General features: G+C 41.0%; 1 protein-coding gene across 6 annotated transcripts in view; it reads left to right on the top strand.

The window, feature by feature from the left end:
- The window catches only part of MGAT4C (MGAT4 family member C), a 146059-nt gene that overhangs the window by 39505 nt on the left and 90598 nt on the right, over nucleotides 1–15956 (top strand). For 2 of the 6 annotated variants that reach the window (XM_083182356.1, XM_083182353.1), the window contains exon 2: nucleotides 12379–15034. The exons of the other annotated variants lie outside the window; for them this stretch is intronic. The gene's annotated coding sequence lies outside the window, so the exon portion shown is untranslated. The remainder of the gene's footprint in view (nucleotides 1–12378; nucleotides 15035–15956) is intronic. 6 annotated transcript variants of the gene reach the window in all.

Genomic DNA, 15956 nt, shown 5'->3' with positions numbered 1-15956 from the left:
TAAGACTTAGTTGGAAGCATATCCAAAAATACAACCGTATTAGATCCACAGATTAGGTAGATCCACAGGTTAAATTTCCAAAACCGTAGACTTCTGGGGTTAGTGATCATATATTTTTGGGAATAAATCCCTTAGGTGTGGGGATGTGTGCTCTCCTAGGGATCTAAGCAGCAAGTGGGTATATATAGATATGCAGGTAATCCGGCACTCAGGTCTGCTCAATGAGAGCTTGATAATGCAGAGAGGACAAGTGCTGCGGTGCCTTCCTAGGTAGGTCCTGGATGGAGGCCTCCAAATGCAAGTACAAGAAACGAGGCAGCACTCAGCAGGCTGTAAATATGAAGTCCTTTACTCCAACAGTTTCGGGGCAGGTACCCCTTTGTCAGGGACAGACAGCATACAATACAATTTCATAGTGCACAAACAGCAGTATAAATACCAGCACAAACCCCACCCCCCAGTGATTACTCACAGAATCCCGTACACCTGTCGGGCTGAGGAATTCTCCATGATGCTGGATAGAGCAGGAAAGTCCATCCACTGAAGTCTTCCCCCACACCAGACAGCCAGATAACAAACGGTCCCCCTGACTGCACAGCGGTATTGAGCCGCCAGCCGGAAATGTCTGTATAAACAGAGCGCAGCAGTAAACCACTGGATTTCCGCCAACCAGCATATTCACGGCCAGCCAACCAGACCCGGAAGTGCGGCGGTGACCTCTGTTCATAGACGGGATCCTGCACGTGTATCAATACATAGAGAAAAAAAAACAATAAAAAACTAATAATATGACATACAATATATTAAAGAAAAAGAAGAAATAAAGCGTATTTCCCCCAAATTAGGTATTAAATATCACATGCAAATCGCTAAATAGTGAATATATGGGAAAAATATTAAAACACAAACAAAAAAAACCCCAGAATAAACAAAGTTGAAGGTACAATAAATTAAGCTATATAAATAAACTTATATGAAGAAGCATAGTAATGCTGGTAATGGCCAGACCCCCTCCGACATCGTCAAACTCCTATGTCGGCTAGGGGTGTGGCCAAAATCAACTAGCACAGTAATTGGAGTACAAAATATATATAAAAACCAACAGGCAATGTTCCAATACCAATATTACACATATATCCATCAAGTTCAAAGAAAACAAAGAAAGGCATGAGAATGTTATTAAGGGATCCACATACTAAAGGAAACATTGCAACCCCAGGGTCTCATTTAGACCACCAGGGGCCAGGGTCCCCAGCGTGTAGATCCACTTACTTTCTCTCTGTAATAATGCCTTGTTCCTATTACCACCCCTAAGGGATTTTGGAATGTGATCAAATAGGATAGACCTGATGTTGTTAACTGAGTGTTGTTTAGACAAACAGTGTCTCGCAAAGGGCTGGTCACTGTGGCCAGATTGAATGGCCTGATTGATGGCTGTCCTATGCAGGGCCACGTGCTCCTTGAATTGGTGCTGGGTTTTCCCCACATAGGACAGCCCACAGGGACAGGTAAGAAGATAAATTACGTACATAGAACTGCACGTCAATGCATGTTTAATAGAAAAGGTCCTTTGCGAGTGTGGATGTTTAAAACATGGGCCTATCTGCATGGTCTTACAGGTAGCACACCCTAAGCACCTAAAGCACCCATTCTTCCTAGTAAGGAAATGAGAAGGTGCCACTCTGTCCCACCCTGAGATGTCCAGCTTTAACAGGCGGTCCTTTAAATTGGCCTGCCTGGAATAGCTGGGCATTAAATGTCTGTTATGTAGCAGAGAAAGATCTTTGTCAGTAGAGACTATTTTTAACCTGGGATGTGGTGATCTTACTATCCATGGAAAATTGAATAACCCATGGTATCTTGGAACCCATTTCCAAGGAATCCAATTTAGATTTAGTCAGCAGGGTCTGATCCCTGCTGATTTGGGCAACCTTATCCCATATAGGCAGTAATGAAGAGCGTGGAACCCCGTCTCGGGTCTGCAATAGTACACCTGTTGGCGGTGGCACTTGCTCTCAAGAAATTCAGATGGACATCAGATATGCCAATGGCATATCTAAAGTCCGTCTGAATTACTTGAGAGCGAGTGCCACGCCACCAGGTGTACTATCTATCTATCTATCTATATATATATATATATATATATATATATATATATATATATATATGGCGTGGTGGTGAGGGCGGCACTCGTCAGACTTGTTTAATGCAAGTAAAAGTCTTTATTTATTTGCATTAAACAAGTCTGACGAGTGCCGCCCTCACCACCACGCCATACATTGGACCAGACATCCTGGGGAAGGCACCACAGCATCAATCTACTGCATCAGCGAGTGCCGGACCATCCACTCCTACATATATATATATATATATATATATATATATATATATATATTGCTACAACCTGTTTTGGTATCTAAACTCTCTTCTTTTCAACAGTTTTTTATGTGTTTCATCTGCTAACATGTTGCTATATTTTAGTCATTCATTCATGTACAGTATTTATCCCTGCGGTCAAATTATCAAAACATCAGTTTTTTATTCTCAGAGCCTATATTTTCTCTAGACATGTTGACCTGAAATACGGCACTTCCTTGAGGGTATATGGTGATAACTACATTTACGTAACAATAGATTTTTCTGAATGTCAAGAGTGCTTCCTGTTGTATTGTTGTGTGTCCTCAAGGTGTATGTGTTCAAGTACATTTTTTCCGAAATCTGACAGCTGATTGTATGTGCCATTATTTTTGTAATTGATCATAAACAATGAATTTGGATACCCCTTTTAAAGTCTATAAAGTATGTTAGGTACAACAAAAGTGGGTTTGAAGTAACTGTTTAAACAGAAAATAATTGTGCTATGTATAAAGCCATTTGACTGCCAAGTTAAATTGTCAAAATAGGTGTAACAATTGCCAAACAGACATTTTTATTCATCATAATGACCTGTAATGTTTACCTTATAAAGGAACTAAAATCTTTTTTCACAACATATTTTATTTTAATTTATATAACAAATGTGAGCGACGGTGGCATTTTTAGCAGATATTTTGAATATCTCTCACAGAGGTGTTGGCACTCAAAGGGTTAAAATGTGTAATCACACTGTCTTTAGCTTTACTATTCATTTTCAACAATTAAAAAATATACATTAATACATACAGAATTTATTTATTAGCATGTACAATATCATGGCTAACGTATCAATATTGCATATGAACAGTAACCCTTAAAATAAAAGACCAATAAGCTGTGTGGAGTTTGTATGTTTTCTTCTTGGTTGTGTGCGTCTTGTCCATGTCTACCAATTTCTCACACCCACCAAAGACATTATCGTAGGTTAATTGGCTTCTGACAAAATGAACCCTACAGTATGGCGTATTTGGGTGTCCATGTGATAGAGAATACAGGGCCAAATGAATTAAGCCTTTACAAGTGATAAATGCGAAGGTGATAAAGAGTTATAAATGGCCAGCCAATCAGCCCCCAAAGGTCATGTTACATACATATTTTGAAAAATGACAGTTCAGTGCTCTAGGTTTATCACTCTTCATCGCCCTCGCGTTTATCTCTTGTTAAGGCTTAATACATACTGTATGCCCCACAGTTTGTAAGCAGAGAACAAATATTGGGACAGAGGATACATATTCTCTTTGAAACAAGAAACAATGGTGGCTATTCTGGTCCATTCGCAAGAACCATATGTTCACATGGGGACCGATGTTTAGTGTATGCACCTGCGCAGCCGCAGTTCTGCACATGTGCATACGCCAGGTGCATAAGGCCATGGCAAACAGACTGTTCACCCAAGGCTGCGGATAGGGGGCATGCAAGCTCTGCACCCCAGGCAAATCCCGCCGCCCGCTACTTGCTCCCCTACGGAGGGGGGGGGTGTTCAGTACGGCACTACCGTGCCCCGGGGGTGGGGTGTGCCGTTGGATTGCAGGTGGGTGCCGCATGGGGATTGCCGGGGGAGGGGGCGTCGTACCACTCACCTGCTCCCTGACCCTGCTGGGATGAGTTCCGGGCGGCACTTTCAGCTTCTGCACTGTCTAAACTTTCTATGGAACCTGCATGGTGGCTCAGTACCGCCCCGAGCCTGCGATGGCGGCGGATAGTTGCACCCATGGTAACGCCCAGCATTTCATGGTCGTTCATGGTCTGCGAACATCGAATGATGGGGTGTTCCCACACAGCCTGCGAATGGATGTTAATGTTAAAATGTACGAACACAGCATGCAAGGGGGGCATGCATATCGGCATTCGCAGGACGGCGTCAAGTGGACTCGCAATTCTGCAAATTCACAGCATTGCGAATCAACCAGAATAAGGTCCAATATATAGACACTATATTCAGATAGTTGTTAATACTAATAGTGCAAATTAGACATTTAAATCAGATGTCTGTTTAATCTGAGTTCAGAGAACAGTTGCTCTTTCAAGCAATGTGTACAGTACTAAATATGCATCCAGTATGATTATTTGTAGAGGTGATATTATGATATGCTTTAGTTCAATGCATTACACACTGTAAAGACAGCATTGGCAGAACAGAACACAAAGTGAAGTTGACTTATAGATTTAGAGCAATTTAAGCAAATATAATAGTGATGCAAACAAAATTTATGATATGCAGTACCCCAAAGGAGAATATCTGAAATTTTTTAATTCAGATGGAAGGTGCCTGTGGTGCTTTTGTTTTATTCATCACAATGTGTGCCTAGGGCGCTTCAATTTATTTTCTCTTCACTGAATTGAATTTCAATACTGCATTGGAAGGGCTATCCTAAAGACTGTAAAGCTTAACGATCAATAACCGCCAACAAATTTATATCTTTGAGACATTCATTATTTATATTTGAACTCCACATGGCGGGAGATTGCTTTAATAAAAGCAAACTCAAGTTTCATTAAACGTAGGTATATTCATCTTGATTTCAAGTTTATTTTCAATTATTACTGTAGATATTGACTGCCTCCCAAGAGATAAGGTTGTTTGTCATAATTATATCTATTGATCACAATAAACGGCATCTTAATTGCAGATGAATTCGTGAGTGCAGATTATTCTGTCAAATGTCTACAAATGCACATATTACTTACTGTGATTGTTTTAATGTGTGTACATTTTTTCTCTCTTTCCCTCGCAGTGGTCCCCTTCTCTCTTTATCTCTCAGAGATTTATTTACTGAGATAGGATTTCTACTGGGATGTTGCTAGGGGGATCCAATCAGATTCTATCTATTATCTTCTAGAAGGTGCAAAATAGATAAGAAACAGACTCTGATTGGTTGCTTTGGGCAGCATCCCATCTTCAATAGAACTCCTGAGTTCTTAGTAAATAAACCCATTATTCTCTGACTCGGACCATCTCCTGATAAATCACCCCATCGGCATTCTCTACTGTCCACCACTATTTTGTGTTAAACTATATATTTTTTCTCGTTTTACGCAATGTCTCTCTTTTTGTCTCTATTTGGGGCTGATTCTGACCTGTTTGCACAGGTTTGAATTCCGCCCCATCCCTGATGGTTGGGGTCTGTGCATGTGCATAGTCGCTCATGCGTATGCGCAAATTCCCAGAGTGAATGCCTTCGCATATGATGGACAGGCAGGGGCTGGTTGCATGGGCCCATCCATCATTTTATGGGCATGCCTCCAAAAATGGTGGGTGCACCCATAGAAATACTGGGCATACCCCTGTGAATGCAGGCGTGCCCATGTCTGCTCGGGGCGGGCATCTGACGTCACATGATTTCACACAAGAACGGAAGAAGTCCAGGCTTACTTTTATCTACGAAGAGAGTTGAAATCATTCGATGGTGAGCAACCATCGTCGAATGATTTATTCTTTGTGTGGACACATGCGAGCAGATGTGTCAGCGTACACAACCGCTTACATCGTGTCACGGGGATTCGGTCAGCGGGGGTTGGTGTGCGTTCAGCAGGGTGGCATTTTCCTGCTCGCTAGGCAGTGAATATACAGATAACAGAATTACCCCCTTTGTTCCTAAGTTGCCCTCCCTTTAGTTGTCAACCTTTCTCTTCTGTCAGGCTATCTCTGTTTATCATATTATTATTAATATTATCCTCCTTTCTTCACAGGGTAATCCTACAAATATTTGTGATAAAAGAAACCAATGTTAGGGACAGAAAGAGTCCAAAGAAGGAGACATGGGGGCATATAACTTAGGAGAAGCTACACTGATCGTGGCTACATCCTTCAAGCGCTCAGTCAAAACCCACTTTTTTCGACTAGCCTATTCCTCCTCCTAACCTCTTTTGATCCTCCTATCCAGACTCCGTTCCCCTCCGTTACTACTTATCCTATTGTATTTCGTTCGTCCACTCACCTATTTTTAGTATGTTAACTCTTATGAGTAGGGTCCTCCTGCCTCACGTACTCACCCTACCTCTTTACCTCACCTGTCCTCCTGTCCTGTTCTTCCCTTCCTCTACTTCATCTTCAGTCTCCTCGACAATTTCCACACCTACTTCTGAACTGATGCTGATCTTAGTTCTACCAGCTATACCCCTATTTATACTGTATTTTTCAACACACCCTGTACGTAACCTTGTAATTAGTTTTTTTTGTTTGCTATGTACGGCGCTGCGGACACTTTGCGGCGCCTTATAAATAAACATACTACTACTACTAATACTACATCATGACAGCTAGTGCCACTTTGCTGCACCATGTTGCACCTGCATCCTCAGTGGGGTCCCCATTCTTATCACAATTGTGAATGCAGATGCAATAATAGCAAATAATATGAACTTGACACACAGAAAATCAGATACAATCAGACTATTTAAAATAGTTGATATAGCCTCATGGAATATGGAATATCTAAATAAATATAGATGTCTATAAAGTGGGAAGGATAGGTGCCTTATATCTAAGCATATCTCACATAAAAGCGAAAAACTTTACATGAATGGTATCAAATGACAGCATGGCAGCATAGATGGAGTAATGGTTAGCATTACTGCCTCACAGCACTGAGGTCATGGGTTCGATACCCACCTTGGCCCTAACTGAGGAGTTGTATATTCCCCCAGTTCTTGTTGAAATATTCTCTGTAAAGCGCTGCAGAATATGTGTGCACTAAAATAAATAACTGGCAATAAATCAATCAATAAATAAATAAATATAAATGAAACATTCCAAATCTCTAGTTTAAAAAAAAAATTGAAGCAATATACACAGTTGACAAATTTGCAAGACATAGGCATATGAGTCAAGCATAATGATCATCACAAACCTACTGTAAGACATGATCTTTGAGAAAGCCGCCAAGATATGTAGGTTGGGAAATGCGTCAGCAGAAACTATTTGGTCTACCTAACCACCGCCGGACCAGCATCTGGAACAGCGGATTACTATCAATACACAGCAGCGTCACTTACAATGACTCTGGAGTGTCTGAGCTGTAGTCACTGAGAGAGGGACACCTAGACTGGTAATTGGTACTGCAAAATGTTGTATCCGCTACTAATACTGTTACTGGACAAACTGCTTATTATCTGACTATTTGGAGATTACAATTTCAATAACAAAAAAGATGGCTTACTAACTTACTTTTAACAACTGCCGACCAACTAACTACGACTACCGCTGTTATAAGAAATATCACAGACAGGTCCATGTAGACCTAAGTTTAATTAATATGTTAGTTGTGACGGCCGGTATATGTGTGTTTGATTTTACTTACTTTGCCTTGTATTATACTTATTAAAAGTATTATTTATTTTTAAATTATGTCATTGGTGTGTTTAATATTGTTTCTAGCACTGTCTTGGACTTTCTTGTTTTTTTCACTGGTAATGAGTATTTAGTCATCATTTATTATCCGCCTAACCCTCAATTTATTCTTGCTGTTTCTTCTATTTCTAACCCTTCCTGCTAGTGCCTAAACTTAAACCCTTTGCCTCAATGCCTAAACCTAACCCCCCAGCGCTTAACCCTAAGTCTTCTGCAATAGTGCCTAACCTTACCCCCTTATTGATTGGAGTGCCAGCTGTCTTTATTCCTAATCCTAACCCCTCCCCGCAGCCTGACCTTAACCTTTTCCGTTAGTGCCTAACTCTACACCATGTACCCTACTGCCTGAACCTACCCCCATGACCTGCAGCCTAAACCTCCTCCCCTCACAACTTAACCCTAACCTTCTCCCACTGCAGCCTAACCCTAAGTCCCTCCTAGTGCCTAACCTCTCCCCCTTCCCCCTCAATGCATTCCCAGGGAAGGGCTGTGAAGCAGCATTAGCATAAATAAAGTTGCCTCCAACTCAGAATCAGACCCTAAGAGAAAGGAGTATCCTTCCCCTCCACAGACCTTGCCCCCTTTAGAGCTACTTTCAGAAATTTCCCTGGCTGTTTTACCATCTAAGTTCGCCCCTGCACACATACATTAGTACTTGAACATTGACTTCTGAATTGATTCCCACCTGAAACTTCCATTTGTATCAATAAGTTCCCTCATTTATTTGTTCTCTGCAACTTGCAGAACCAACAAAATAATGAGGAACATCAATTCCTCAAGTCAGCCTATGGCCATGCAGGCTGGCTACAGCAGTAGTGACATTAGCATCATGTTTCTATACATATACTATATAATTGATGCTGAAAGCAGATACACATGGCCGGCATCATGTTTTTGTATGTATATGATTGCAGCTGAAGGCAGATACACACAGCTATGACATTCCTGCACTTTTGCAACCACCCCTGGTACTTTCCTCAAAGGGTCTCTTCCTGGTAATCACTCTGCAATGAAATTCTTAATGTTAGTGTCCTCTCAAAGGTACGTTGGCAAACGCAAAGTGAAAACAAGGCATGTCTGCCTATAATCACTTAGTTGCATGGACATCAGCATTGCGTACAGACATGAATTAGGTTCTCAGAGTACTATCTAGTGCCTGCCATAAATATTTTCTGTTGCTCTGACTTTGGGAACCCATATGCCATGCACAGGTCATTGTAGCAAACAGCAAGTGGTGCCTAAAGGGGGGCACATTTTCATTAGCTGGAGCTGGGCCTGTTGGAGTAGCCTAGGTCCCACTCCTGCCCCCATTACCTATTGCAGACAGTGGCACTTTAGGCAATGAGAGAGAGGATTGGCTTTTGCTGAAGAAGCCTCTCTGCCCAGCACACACCACACAATGCATGCTGGACTGAGGAAAGAGGCAGCTGCAGAAGCAGTCAGTCCCCTCTCTCTGTGAGATGTGCATGCACATGGGGCGACCTCAGTCCCAGGCCCAGGCCAAGCAGCTGCTCCTGATTTACTGTCATTCCCCAAGCTTGGGAAATGACAGAGAATCAGGAGTAGCTTCTGGTGGAGAAGGACTTATTTTGTTAGTTCTGGGCACCACAATTTTTAATGGTAGGTCTGGTGGTGGCTTTAACCTTTTCAAGTCCAACATCTAGTCAGGCTCAAAAGCCCTAGCGCTAGTAGCAGATCCAATGGTGAGCCACATTAAAATAAGAACATTAACATTGTTCAACATTCAACGTAGACCATTTTTTAATTATTATTTTTTTTTTTATTAAGACACATAATTATTTTAAGGATTTTGAATTTACCAACATACAGTAGATTGTTTCTAATGTTCTGGTGAGAAATGGCTAATCAATATGCAGTGCCTATGCTGATGGGCATTCCTGGGCAGTTACTAGAGGGTGATAGGAGGTTGCTATTTGGATGCAAGGAGATGTTCCTTCTTGTGGGAGTACTACAAGAGTGTCACTAAAGTGGTAGCAAACTCAGAGACATTATCACTCACACTGTAGCCCATTCTCTGATGGACATTCTGCCACTAGCATTGACTGGAGCAAGTTTTGCTAGTGCTTCTGATGGTTGTGTCTAAATGCCCTTGCATATGTAAACACACAGATGTAGACCAGGGAAGGTGTTGCCTTGTAGTAGCATTTGCATAAAGCAGCAAAGACAATACTGGGGATTTTTGATCAGAAGTCCTTTTTAAGCCTCTCCTTTGTGAGGACTGAAATACAATAGATGGAATTCAGTAGGGTTACTAAGTGATCTTGTGGCTCATCGCATAAAGGAGGTGATTCTGATCTCCTCGCAATAATGTGAGTTCGGCCCTGTCCCGATGTTTTGGGGACTACACATTCCCATGGCCTATCATGCGCATGTAAATCTCCACTAGCATAGTTGCCGAGCTGTTTGCAATAATCGGGGTGGGCAGGGACGGGAATCGTGGGAACGCTCAACATTTTATGGACGTCCACATTAAAACTGTATGCATTCCCTAGGCATTCCCATTATGCGTCGACCATTGAATAATTTCTCCTGCTGCGGAGACATGCGAGGGGATGTTTTTTTGTTACACATCCCTTCTCATGTTAAAGAGGGGAATCAGTGGCAGCAGGGGGGGTGGGCATTCGGACAGGCGGTGGCCAGTGTCTCTGGTGCTTCCGTAAGCTGTGATCTTGACATGTAAGCAGTTGTACCATATCCAAAAATATCTAACTGTTATGAGTGCAAATGGTATGAGATTGAAGGTTTGATATGAGACAGAGAGTAAATTAGCAGAGCATCCACAGCATCTATCTTGATGTTTGCTAACATGACCCATTTTTGATTTCTGGCAGGCACAGAGTGATTTATTAGCAAGGCTCGCAGACGCTCCTTACTACATGGATGCTTGTATCTTTGCTGTTTATCGGTTTACCAACCTTGTCTGAACTTTCCACTTAAATTGATTTCCACCAGGCATATATTTCTGCTTCTTCTGCTCACTTATTTGCCCAGTGATTTTGTACTGTGATGTCTGAAATGATCCCTCACTGTGGATGATAATATACAGTAGATAACAAACTTAATGCAGAAAATATTAAATGATGATCATAGTAGAAATTTTGCAGTTGTCACATTACTACTTTTTTGCAGTCTACACCAGATTTTATATATATATATATATATATATATATATATATATATATATATATATATATATATATATATATATATAGCGGCGGTGGCTGGACTGGAGTCCTGGGGATGGAGGCGGACGGCAGCCATCTTCTTCTGGCAGCTCGTCCTGCTGGCCAGAAGCATCAGTAGCATTGCTAAGCAACGTCACATGCCCTGTTGCACCGGTCTGGAGCCGGACCTAATTCAGACCCACAAATGTGGCCGTTGCAGGTGAGTCACACTGCACAACAACTGCGATGCGGGATGCCGCTAGCAGTTCATCCGCATCAGACATTTGACTTACAAGAAACAGTGAGCAAGCAGGAGGGCATAGGTGTCCATTACCTATGAGATTGTAAGGGGGTTCAACAAGAATCGCCCGAAGCCCATAAGGCACCTCCCTGCGAACCACACCTACTTCAACCCCATCATCCAGACTCCATTCCTTACACATATCCCCAAGAGAGACCATAGGTCCTGAGTCAGGACCTACGGTAGCTAAAGAAGTCTAACATAGACTGTCTTAAAGCCCATTTGGGAAATCTCAACTGGTGACACTTGTCAAAGGAATTCCCCACTCTGGGGACCCCCTACAGGTGTAATTAAAACACCACTTAATACCTACCTAGGTACCCACTTACCCCTAGGGTAATCTAGCCTCCCAATCCAAATATCCCTATAACACCAGAGTCTGGTGCACAAGCAACACTTGCATTTTTCATTTATTTAATAAACCTATATTTATTTTACCTATCTCCTTCTCTATTCATTCTTTTCGACACCAACACAGCTCATAGCTTCAACACAAACAGAATAGCGCTGTCCCACCCCAAAATCTTCTATATTTCAACTAATAAGGGACTGGGATACCCTTAAGGGACAAGCAGCACCTGTGACTAGTCTAGTATAACATACAAGCTGAGCGCAGTTGTGTAAATTTTCTCCATAGCAGGTGAAGCTTTAGCCTACAGGAGGCAAACAGAACCTTTGAGCTGTTGCAAATGGGTCTGCACACTTGGTCTTACCTAACATGGATGTGCGCTAATTACAGAGTGACCACAAAGGGGTTGTAGCTCCTGATAGCACTTTCATTAAAATGTATATGTGAAAGATAATGTAAAGTAATTAAATATTTAAACAACTTCAAATTCAATTTGCATCTATGTATTGACCTTTAATTATAACTTTATTTTATTTCAACTATGTCAATATAATATTTTTTTTATAATTTTATAATTTCCTACATAGAATATACTGTATGAATTAGTAAAACTTATTCTCTAGCTTCTGACTTTATTGTATTCTACTTTATGTTAACCAGTTAATCTGCCTTATAAATCAGGTAACCAAAGATATGATTCCTCTTAGTTATACAGAACCTTTGCTTACTATATATGTATTTTTAATACAAATGTTTTCTTTTTAACTTCTGATTTCAGAAGAAGCCCAAGAATATCCTTCTTGGACAAACCTCCATATTATGGAAAACATACACTACACCCTATACTATGAGATAAGTATATTAGTCTTGAATGTAGGACTGAATATATTTAAAACACTGCAAAAACTGTAGTTGCACTGCAGTTGTCTCCTTACTGGTCATCCCCAATACAGACTCTCATCACCACAAACCGTTTAGAATGCAGACGCAAGGCTAATCTCTCTCACTAAGGGGCAGATTTATTAAGCTCGGTGAAGTGATAAAGGGCCTTATTCTGCTTGGTACGGTGCGACCGTATATGGGCGGATCGGGTTTTTTTTTCATCTGCACATGCGTAGCTTTCGCAATGCGCATGTGCGGCGACCTCACACCGTTCACGGACAAGTCTCTCAGTGTGAAAAAACCTGTCCGCAAGAGTATGGTCATTGTGGGCAGCATGGGGGCGTTTTTAGGGGAGCGGCCGTAATAATGAGGAAAATTATGCGTAAACATGGGCGTACATGGGGGTGTGCACCAAAAATGTACGGTGCTACAACTGCTCGATCGGCGAACGCACCGTGCATTTTGGGCCAAAAACAGACGGAAGCCAAAGATAGCTCCAGACCACCCCTAGAGATACCATATGAGAGCGGGCGCCTGGGTCTGCTAATTAATGCTGATTACTACACCTGAATGTAATAAGCAATGCTGCAGCCTATTAAGTGAAAATCATAATTTCACTACCTGCAAGCCACACACAGCCCTCAAACACATTGGAAGCTTATCTTTCTACACTTCTCTACATGTAAAGGTTGGTTTAATTTTAGGTAAGATTCATTCTAAGACCTGCTTATATATGTCAAGGTAGTTATTTTAGAACCATCTACCATCTACACATGCATGTACATGTGGTAGGGAATATAGATTGTAAGCTCCACTGAGGCAAGGACTGATGTGAATGTACAACTATACTCTGTAAAGCGCTGCGGAATATGTATGCGCTATATAAAAAATTGTAAATAAATAAATAACCATCTACACCCATTCAGTAAGTGTTTTTGTATACTTTAAAAAGCAGGACACTCAATTCACAGAAGTCGACATGTGTCAACTTTTTCACTGTAACACCATCATAACTTTATTTAAAAGTAAAACCAATGTGGGGACACATAGATAGTGATTAAATTGCCACATTAAAACATAATAAATATACATGTAATGAGGGTTAAAATGTTGTTTTATTAGGGTGTTTATTAAGGTAGACAATTGAGTTAATAGAAAACAATTATTGAATAACAGTTAGAATAATTAATTAATTGTCTTAATTATAGTTTAAAGGCAAGATTTGCAGTGCCATATATGTGAAGGGTATGCCACCCTGCACGGATGTACGCTCACTGTCACGATCGGTGACACACGCAGAGTTTTCCATTGAAAAAAGGCGAGACCCGTCCGTGCACTGTGGCGTACGCTCAGATATACGGAAGATGTCAGTGTGAAAACGGACGAGACCCGTCCGTATACGGTGGCGTACGCTCTGTTGTACGCCAGTTAACGGTGTCTAAGAGGAGACCCGTCCGTATACGGTGGCGTACGCTCAAGTGCCCCATTGTTGGTGTTTGTGACCGTCCGCTGTTCTCTGGGCGGACTTACGCTCACCGCCTGCGTACGGGAAACGTACGGTGAAACGGACCGTACGTACGTTTCACCGACCTAACCAGAATAAGGCCCAAAGTGTCTGGTTTTTATCACCGCCCAATCAGCTCCTATCTGTCATATTTCAAACCAAGCCTATAACTTCACAGGTAGGAGCTGATTGGTTGGTGATAATTAACAGACACTTTATCACTTCACCGACCTTAATAAATCTACCCCTGAAAGTTCATAATCTGCTGATCTGCTGTAACAATCCCTCCATTGGTTATATGTATACTCCCATATTCAATATGAACTACAACTCTTCGCTTATCTCAAAATATCTCCCAACCTTCCCACTCCACTCTGACTGTCAGCCACTTGTAGAATACCCTCCTATGCACAATAAAAGTTTCCTCTACTATACAAACCTTCAATTGTATCTTGAAAACTCCCCTATTCAGAAAGTTTATTAAATTCCATACTTACCCACATAACTTTCATAAATGATCTTTCCTAATTTCATACATGCTATAAAGTCCACACATAGGAGGTTATTCTGATTCACTCGGAAAGGCACAATCACTGTCTAATTAACAAAACCATATGTACTGCATGTACTGCATGTAACATGTGCAAAGAGCGTTAGATTTGGGAGGGAGATGTACTTCAAACTGATATCTATATTGCAGTGTAAAAAAAAAGCAGTCAGTATTTACCCTGCACAGAAAAAATAACACACCTAAATCTAACTATTTCTGTACATGTTACATCAGTAACATGCAGTACATATGGTTTTGCATACTGCCCCACCTGCAGTGCACATGGTTTTGTCCATTAGAGAGTGATTGTGCCTTTCCGAGTGAATCAGAATACCCCCCATGGAGTACAGTTACTTTACATATTTAAGCCTTTGTCACTTTATAGCCCGTCTACTCTAGGCCAACATTTCTGTGTGACTATATCGAAAAGCACAGCAAGAATCTCTGCAATCTGGTCGGACCGATATATGTGTATCAATACCTATTTCCCAAAAGATTGTAAGTTTGCAAGCCCACTTACCTCAATATCTGTCTATTATTACCCGATCTTATTTTATTACTGTTTCACTTGCAATTATAAAGGGCAATAGAATATGCTGGTGCTATTTAATAATGAATAATTACATAGATTTCAGATTCTTAAATAAAAATATAATGAAGCTGAAAAATAAATATTGTTAAAAATGAAACTGGATGTAAAAGAAACATTTCCACCATATTAGTATGCGATGTAAGACATATGATAATACAAACAATATATTTTACTTAATAGATATATTATACTTTTTTAAATAATTTTCTGCAAATTAAATACATTTCATAAAATCAAATTGCAATCTGTTATAAAGTTCAGGCCATCTGTCTTGTAAGATGCCCCCTCGCTGTGCGAATCCTCACATTTGCATGCAAGGGGATGTGTACACTTACACATCCCCTCGCATGCAGCCACACTAGTGAAAAATCATTTGGTGGTCGCCGACATTCCCCAAACACACCTACAAAATGCCATGTTCCTCCCTTTAAATGCTGGCTTCCTTTCAAACAATATGCAATGGCATTGAAGCAGAATGTGTAAGCAGAATACTGTCATTTGTAAATTGCTGTCACACATGTGCAATGCAAATGCTGACCCTTATTCAGATCTGATCGCAGTACAAATTTGTTCTCAAAATGGGTAAAACCATGTGCACTGCAGGTGGGGCAGATGTAACATGTGCAGAGAGAGTTACATTTGGGTGGGTTTGTTGAAACGGAAATCTAAATTGCAGTGTAAAAATAATGCAGCCAGTATTTACCCTGCACGGAAACAAAATAACTCACATAAATCTAACTCTCTCTATACATGTTACACCTGCTCCACCTGCAGTGCTCATGGTTTTGCTCAGTTTGATAACAAAATTGTACTGTGATCAGATCTGAA

This window comes from Crinia signifera, chromosome 4 (assembly GCF_055691185.1).
Source record: "Crinia signifera chromosome 4, ASM5569118v1, whole genome shotgun sequence".
Lineage (NCBI taxonomy): Eukaryota > Metazoa > Chordata > Amphibia > Anura > Myobatrachidae > Crinia > Crinia signifera.
This window is presented reverse-complemented; position numbering and strand designations above follow the sequence as displayed.